This window comes from Myotis davidii, unplaced genomic scaffold (genome assembly GCF_000327345.1).
Source record: "Myotis davidii unplaced genomic scaffold, ASM32734v1 scaffold1252, whole genome shotgun sequence".
NCBI classification, from domain to species: Eukaryota; Metazoa; Chordata; class Mammalia; order Chiroptera; family Vespertilionidae; genus Myotis; species Myotis davidii.
The window spans coordinates 177,532-186,599 of NW_006283888.1; positions in this window are offsets into that span (position 1 = coordinate 177,532).

Consider the following 9,068-nt stretch of genomic DNA (forward strand, 5'->3'; position numbering starts at 1 on the left):
AAGGAGCAAGCCATGTTCTTGACTCTCTGACCTCCTGGCCTAGTGGGGCCTTATTCCTCCCCTGGCTCCTTTCTTGAGCTTGAGGACATCCTTTCTCCTAACTTTCAACTCTTAGATTTCATAAAACATCCACTATCAAGAAAAGCGAGCGACACATAATACATTTAGATTGCTGATGTTTTGAGAGATTTCTTCCTTAAGCCCCAAACCTTACAAAAACAATAGGGTGGGAATCTTTGGGAACTTCCCATGGCTTCCCATTACCTTCAGAAGATAGTCCAGCTCTGCAGCAGGATCTTCACTGCGGCCGATAACCCTGCAGTCTCTCCGTGGCCCTTGGGTCTGGCCATGCAGGACAGAGTCGCCTGTTCCTCAAGCCAGTCAGATGCCAACATCCTGCTCTATCACTGAGGCCATGAAAGACTGCCTGTCCCCACATGAAGGAGCCTTAGGCTACTGGGATTTGGGGGACCCCATGTCTGGTTTTTAGAGTTTTCTTGCTTCTTTTCCACATGAAGTTGTCAATCAGAACTCAATATATTAAGAACATGCTTCTCCAGCAGCCTCTCATGTCTGCTGCAATTCTCTGCCTCTGCTCCGCCAGAGGCTTGGAAACCAGCAAACCAAGTGAGCTTGAAATGGGTGTAGAGCTAAAGGGCCCCCTCCAATGAGGAACTAAATGAACTCAAATGTGTAGACTTGGCAAAATCTATTTTGACCACTCAGAGTCCTTCTTTTGCTTCCTTTTATGCCTTTAGTAGAGAGTCTCATATGGTTAACCCTTGCTGCAATCTGCCCAGACTTTAGCCCCCAAAGTCAGACTATCAGGCTAACTCAGAACTTGCCCGTTTGGACTGTGAAAGGCCTCACTTGGGCATCGCCAGACAGCCCCACTGGAGGAGCAGACTAAGGGGCTGGGATGGGGGCGACTGGAACGTGGATTCTCTCATGGGCCTGCTTCAACATGGCAGCTGGAGAGCCTGTGGTAAAGAGGGTGGTCCTTTCAGCTCTTGGCTTGGTTGGTAAATACCCACCCTGCACCAGCTCTGTATTTATCTTTTTTAAAAAATATATCTTTATTGATTTCAGAGAGGAAGGGAGAGGGAGAGATAGAAACATCAATGATGAGAGAAAATCACTGATAGGCCGCCTCCTGCATGCCCCTACTGGGGATAGAGCCCGCAACCAGGGCATGTGCCCTGACTGGGAATTGAACCGTGACCTTCTGGTTCATAGGTCGAGGCTCAAGCACTGAGCCACCAGTTGGGCCTTGAGCTGGACAAAGGAAAGTGCAACCTTGGCCAACTGGTAATAGAGCTCCCAGGTGAAATGCTCCCATCAGTGGATTCCATCGCATGGCTTCAGGCTTCACATGGGCATCTAGCCTGTCCTTCCAGCCTGAGGCAGTTTTTCCTCCTATTGCCCTGTGAAGCCAGTGTTTGTAAGCAGAGGATGGCCTCTTCTGCCCCCCGCCCCCCACCATGATTCTTACTGATTCCCTATCTCTGGCCCCTTATCTCTGGGGCATAACTCAACTTCCATTTAAACCAGAGCCCACCTGAAAACCTCTCCTCATCCCTGCTCCTCTCCTTTCTCTGAATTCTCTCCCATTAAGTCAAACTTCATGGCTAAAAACGCACACTATGAGAACAGCATCCCATCCCGGGAAAGCTCTGACTTCTCTGCACAGCAGAGGTGTTCTCAGGTCCTCTGTCTGTTTCTCTCTGCACTTAGCTTCTGCCTCGGGGCAGGGAACAGGTGCTCCAAACCATTAGGGATTGCAGTTTACTCCCATCTCCCACCTCTGTCCCAGGGCTAAAGATCTAGGAGGCTAGGTCAGCATCTAACTCTTAAGAGGAATTATCTGCTTGATGTAAGGAAATACTTGGGCATCTCAATTGTGGTCTATTTTGCATTTGTTTATTTTTTTAAAATATGTTTTTATTGATTTTAGAGAGAAAGGAAGAGAGAGGGAGAGATAGAAACATCAATGAGAGAGAAACATTATCGATCAGCTGCCTCTGGGCACCCTCCAATGAGGATCAAGCTTGAAACCCGGGCATGTGCCCTGAGTGGGAATTGAACTGGGGATCTCTTGATTCATGAGTTGATGCTCAACCTCTGAGCGGCACCGGATGGGCTGTTTATTTTTTATTGAAATGTAACATACCTAATGGAAAGTACACAGATCATAAGTGTGGAACTTGATGAATTTTCACAAAGCAAGCACCTCTGTACTTCTGGTATCCAGATTACAAAACAACATTATCAACTCTCCACTCCAAAAGATCCTCTCATGCCCCCTTCTAGTCACTAATTTCCCTTTCCCATTCTCCACAAGGGTAGCCACCGGCTTCTGGCTGAGTGGTGATTCCCCAGTGGGAGCGCACTGGCCACCAGGGGGAAGCTCCTGCATTGAGCGTCTGCCCCCTTGTAGTCAGTGTGTGTCATAGCGACCGGTTGTTCTGCCGTCGGGCCGAAACCAGCTCTTTGACATCTCCTGAGGGGTCCCGGATTGCGAGAGGGCGCAGGCCAATCTGAAGGACCCCACCAGTGCACGATCAGGGCTGGGGAGGGACATGGTGACAGGTCTGGGGTCTTATACAGTCATTAAGGGATTGATCATTCATATTTTGGAATCGTGGGATATACCTCATAGGTGCTTAAAAATCATCAACCAACGGACATAGAAAGACTTCCAACATAATTTACCCTATGATGGCCTCAATTGCAGCCTATATCACATTGTTCACATGTCTGTGTTGCCCAAAGGACAACTTCCTCTAACAGGGACCCTCTTGGGTGCTTGTCTCTATTACCCAGCCCTATACATAGTTCCTGGCACTTAGCAGGTGATCACCAAAGGATAAATGAATATGTGAATGAGCAAGCAAAGCATTGTGCTTGAGAAAGGGGGTGGCTGGGTTACCTTGTCTTTGCGGATTGTGTTTATGTATGCTCAGCTCCTGCCTGCCCACAGGGTGGGAGAGGAGTGAGGAGCTGGTTGCCTGGCCTCTGCAGTTGCTCAGGGTTCACACCAAAGGAAATGCTTCATTTCGTTAGCAGCCATACCTGGGCCCTGGGACACTGAGTTTCATTTCAGCCAGATTTGGGATGGCATGGAGCTTGGTGGGATCCTACAGCCTCATCTCAGCTCTCAGCAACTCAGAGGAATTCATACTGCACCAAAATGCCCAAACCTCCCATTTCCATTTCTGAAATCCAGGCCTGTGCAGGAGGAAGGGATCAGCCTCCTCGCTAACTCATTCAACTTATATCCTCCCCCATAGGCGCACCCTTATCCTCTGGGCTGGCGATCTTGAATAGGTTGAAAGAAACACTTCTTATTTCTCCTCTAGCCTGCCTGGTCCTCCTACGTGTGGCCAGCAACCAGGGATAGGCCCCAGTGCTCCTGGAGGATTTCCTTTAGGCAGCCCTGAAAGATCAACATTTTGGCTTGATCACTGAGAAATTTTCTTCACTAGGTAGTCTCCTGGTTGGGAGAATTTCACATGCCCTTTGACTTGAACCAACTTTGAAATCTTTCCTCACTTTTATTGCTCCTTTCTCCAAAAACCTAATTACTTTGTATATTTATCTGGCTTTCATTTGGACGTTAGGAATGTTCATCTTGAACCTGGAAACTGACCTCAGGGCCTGTTCTGACAGGGCCGTCTGAGCCACAGTAGAATGTAAGAGCTAAATATGGTCTTCCTCTTCCTCCTTATGTGTTAAAACTGACTTCAGTGAAGAGATGTAATTTTTTCATTACAGGAACCATGTTTTACCCTTTCCAACCCACACGTTCCCGGCTGGAATGCAGGTAGCATTCATTTACAACTATGTGTACATCTTACAAATGTAAATGGTAACGAGGTAACCCATATGGTAATATGGTAATAGCTCTACAGACTCATGTCTGGAAGAAGCTCTTTATTTATTCAAAGATCTTCAGACCTACATCCCCCTGCTTTCCAGACTTACCACCTTCTCTCACAGCTCCTAAATTACACCTGTGCTCCATTGTGTTGTGAACAGAACAAGAACATGGAGTGAAAGCTCATCTCACATCTCAATTTCACCACTCTTATGTGACTGTTGGTCCTGCTCACTTCACTTCTCTGCTCATTGGTCTCCTATCAGAAAAATGGGTATAGTAACTCCTGCCTCACAGAGTTGGCTAGTGTGTGTGTGTGTGTGTGTGTGTGTGTGTGTGTGTGTGTGTGTGGTCCAGTGCCTAGTGGCTATGGCAGTGGAACTAGGTTTCCATCGTGGCTCTGCCATTTCTAAGTGGGTGAATTTGAGCAAATTTGATCTTTCTGGGCCTCAGTTTTATCATTTGTAAAAGAGGAATAATAATGCAAACTTTAAGGTTTCTGAGGAGGAATAAATAGAACATTCCAAAAGCATCGAGCAGAGTGTCTGGCATAGAGTCGACAGAATACATCTTGTTCCCTCCCCTCTTCTCGGTATGAATTGAGGCACTAGGTGCTAACATTTCATGACTACTACTGACCTTTTCAGTATTCCCTGGGATAAATTAAAGAATTCCTAACATCTTGCTTCTCGATGTGATATTTCCCCCTTGTAGATTTCACTTAGTGTTTTCTTCTTAACCAGCGTTTCTCTCTTCTTCACTGATTTCAGAAGGGACTAAAGGAATTCTGTTGGATCTCAGGACAGAGGGCAGAAAGCCTTCATGTGCTGTGTGAGTGGGAGCGTGCCGGGGTATTCGTTGTCAGAAAATGGGATGTGGAGATCATATGCAGACGAAGGCACAAGTGTGTGTGAGTGTGTGTATACTGGGGGAAGAGGGGTATAATTCATCTGAAAAATCGTTTCCAAAGTCACCCAGGTGTCCTGGCTCACAGCAATCATAATTTTCTTAATAGACCACCAAGATGTTTTTAAAAGGACTATCACAAAAACATGCGGTACATAATTCTATCCATGAACCAAGGACACTTTTATTAGTAGGAAATGGGAATTTATTTTATGTGTACATATAAAACTACAACCATGAGCCTGTGTCTGTGAAATAAACAAGCTGTTGAAGACACGCGATGGGCTATTGCTGAGGCTTTTCCACGATTTTTTGCCAGGGGCTTCTTTGCCCCCTTTGCCATCTGTGGGCTCTCACTAGAGCTAGGCAGAGCTGCGGATACCAAAGGTTTAACAAAAGTTGAGGGGAGAAAACTGAACACTGAGAAAATTGTATCTTTGAGCATCATTTGGACAAGATGCCATTATGCTATTTTAGTGAAGGAACACTTCTTCCCAACTGATGGGACTTCTGAGTGTCACTACAGTGTAGCTCGCAGGAGAGGGAGGGCTGGGCTGAATGCCGGACTGGAGTGGAGGGTAAGGAGGATGGGGGCGTAGGGGTGGTGTAGGGCAGAGGAAGGTGCGTTAGGAGGGAGTAAACTGTGCATGGGGATCTGAGGAATTTGGATCTGATCCCTTGAGCAAGAGGGAGCCTAGGTAGGTTCAGGAGTAGGGAAGTGACAAGCGGAAAGGGGAAATTTGGGGAAGACGAATCTCATGGGTACGAAGGGTGGCCGGAAGTACATTGGAGTAGAGAGGTGAGAGAAAAATAGTGTAGATTGTGGATGAAGAGATGGAGGTATCCAAGGAAGCATTTGTTAGCCTCCTCTTCGTCCTGGCTTCAGCACTCCGAAGTGCAAATGAACAGGATTGGGACTACAGAAAAAAATGCGGAAGGCTGTCCACTGGCTGCTGGGACTCTGAGTGCCTCAGAATGATTGGAATCAACCCAGCAAGTCCTGGTTTTTGCCTCTGAGAACTTGCATGGAGGAAGGAGAACAGAGTTCTAAGTGCCTTCAGTGAATAAGTGTCTAAGTTCACTCCAAGCTGGTGAGGAGGCTCATGTTTGCTCCCCCGCCCGCCTCCTTTCCCACCTCCACAGCTGGGATTTCTTCCAAGAGCCCTTCCTCAAACTTGACCATGAATGGTAGAGGTTAGTTCAAGGCATTTTGAGTCCAAGGGTTGACAAGTAACAGAATCCTGCAGGCTGTTACACTTATTATTTTCAAAGACTTGGTACATTATTACTTGGAAGAGAGCAGGATTGGAAGTAGGGATTGTTCTTTCCACTGGCAGGTGTGCGTATCTATTATGATATTTCAAAAAATAAATTTTAATTTTTGCCTAATTCCAGAGAGTTTTCAGATATTTAATTGTATCACTTTTTTATAGTTTTGCCAAAACTGTTTTTATTAATTTTAAAAATTATTCTTAGTTCACCCAAACTGGGAATTTTGTTTTTGCAAAGTTTTAAAAATATTTCAAATCATAAAATCATTATATACACATCATGTGCAATTAGGAAAATACAAAACAAAAAGCATTAAAAACATAATGGAGATTTTTATATATGATATATTTTTTAATGTGTAAGTTCACATTGTGTCTAGCAGTACATTACAGGCTTGTTCCCAGGACATTAAACTGTATTCATAAACTACATTTTTTTAATAAACTAAATTTTTTAAGGTTTGCCTGATATGCCTTCTTATGGCTATAACATCATTTATTTGTTTAATTGTTTTCCTTCTGTTGGGTATTAGGCTGTTTCCATTTCTTTTGAGGTTAAAAACTGCACTATCACCAGGACATCAGAGAGGGCTTGTGATTCTACTTTGTAATGGGGGAATCTAAAAGACAATTCATTTTCAAAGGAAACAGGTTTTCAAAGTCTTTTGGATTGATTGGGTTAATTTTGTGTGGCTTTAAAATTACATTGCATGTGTTAAAAAGTAGGATCTAATGAGGTAGAGAATAGCAGTTGCTTTGAATAACAAAGGAGTAGGAATAAGCAGACAGTGGTTTCTATGAAGGTTGGCTCAACTGGTGAAGCAGTCCTTGGAAAAGAGCCTTAAAGTCAATAAATCAGACTTTTGACTCTAGCTGGGCTCTCTTGGGCAAGTTGCTTGGCCTCTCTGAGCCTCAGAATCCTGACTTACAAAATGAGGTAGATGATGACACCAATATTTTTTACCTACAGTTTGTTGAGAAGATCCAAACACCAAATAAGAGAGCAAATGGCAGCTAAGATTGCCCTATGAAGTAATAAAGACTTGCTCTTGGCCCAGAATTCTAAACAAGTGTGCCTGTGCTCAGGACAGCTCAACCCAGAACACCCAAACTTAACAGAGCATGGAAATGAAGGGACAGTCCAGGCTTATATTTTCAGAATCCACTGTGGGGATCCTAAGTGATCTCTCTTTGGACATTTAATAAGTGGTTTAATTTGCACTGGGTTCCCATATCTGGTAGTTCAATGTTGTGTGTGTTGTTGTTTGTTGTTAATCCTCAAACAAAGATATTTTCCCATTGATTTTTAGAGAGAGAGCAGAAGAGAGGGGGAGAGACAGAGAGAGAGAGAGAAACATCCATATAAGACACATCGATTGGTTGCCTCCCTCACACGCCCTGACCAGGGATTGAGCCTGCAACTGAGGTATGTGTTCTTGAACGGAATTGAACCTGGAACCCTTCAGTCCACAGGCTGACACTCTGTTCATTGAGCCAAACCAGCTAGGGCTGTTGTGTTGTTTTTTGACCCAGACTGTAAGTAGGGACAGGGCTGGGCTAAGGGAACGCTGAAACATTGCATTCCTTGGTCAGACGTTTTGAAACCTGCAATCAGACTTGAGACTGTATTCGGAAACAACTGTATCCGATGTCAGCTTATTATGGAAGGTTCTGAACTTCTAAGAATTCCTCAGGAGGAAGCAAACAAACTACAAAGATCCCTTCCTAATTTTCTGCCACTGGGAACTTTTATCCTACTGACTTCTCCAACCATTCGGCCCATTTGTTAAGATGTTGGCACACAGATCCATGGCCTGTGATGCTTGGGTGGCAGAAGGCCAGCTTCTGTGGGACTGAAGATAAGAAGGTTTGGTTCAACACACACGCATTTCTTGGCGATAGACTTCTCCATTAGTTAGTGAACCCTGGGCATTAAGTAAAGGGTTCTGGTGCCAGCGTGTGTCAGTGTGTTTTCAAATCACAGGTATGGCACTTCTGAATCTGTGGAACTATAGGGAAGTGAATCTTGTGATCACTTGTCACATCTGGGATTCTGACCGGCCTACAGGGGGTTTTATTTAGAAACGTTCAAGGGGAACTTGTCATCCAGTCTTCATTTGCCCTTCGTTCCGGGAAGGAAAGGGTTACACTCTTCCAGCCCCCATGTGGACATTTTATTCTCCCAGTTCTTTGAAGTGCCCTCAGAGAGCTAAGCATCAGGCTAAAGGCAGCTCTGTGTATCTTTGCAGCAGATTAGAACATATTCTCATTTTATTTGCTCACGGAACAAATATTTCCCTTGGAATGAAACCGAGGCAGTGGAGCAGGATCAGGCAGGACTAGCCACCAAAGACGGCAGCCCCCGGCCCCCAGGCTAGGCCAGCTCAGGGTCTACATGATTAATGCCCTGATTGTCTCTGTAAGCCCTATAGACCCATCTGGGTTTATTGAGTCATTTATTCAGTCAGAAATAACTCCTGAGCCCCCACCATACCTCGATCATTGTGCAGGGTACGGAAATAAAAAGAGAAACAGGTTCTGTCCTCAAGGGGCTCATAGTCAAGTTAGGGGAGATAAAAGATGTTTGTGTATGAATGAGTCTAATCCAGGTAAGAAAAGATAGGTTTTCAGAGTTCAGAAGATCAAGTGTTCTGAGGTGGGTAATTATTCTGTGTGTTGTGTGTGTGTATGGGTGGAGGGACTAGTGAGAGGTGTGTGGTGCAGTTGGCTGTGGTGTGTATGTGCCTCTGTGTGTGTGGGTTACATGCATGTGGTGTGTGTGTATGTGTGTGTGTGTGTGTGCATAGTAAATGATACTGTTGGTGAATATGGGTGTGAGTGTGTGGTGGTATGTAGGATGTATGTGATGGTGGTGTATATGTATATGTATGCTGTGATTGTGTATAATGGTGGTGATAGAAATGAGGTAGGCAAAGGAAGATTGGTAAGGAATATATGCATGGTGGTTCATGGTGGTGATGGTGATGGTGGTGGTGGTGGTGGTGGTGGTGGTG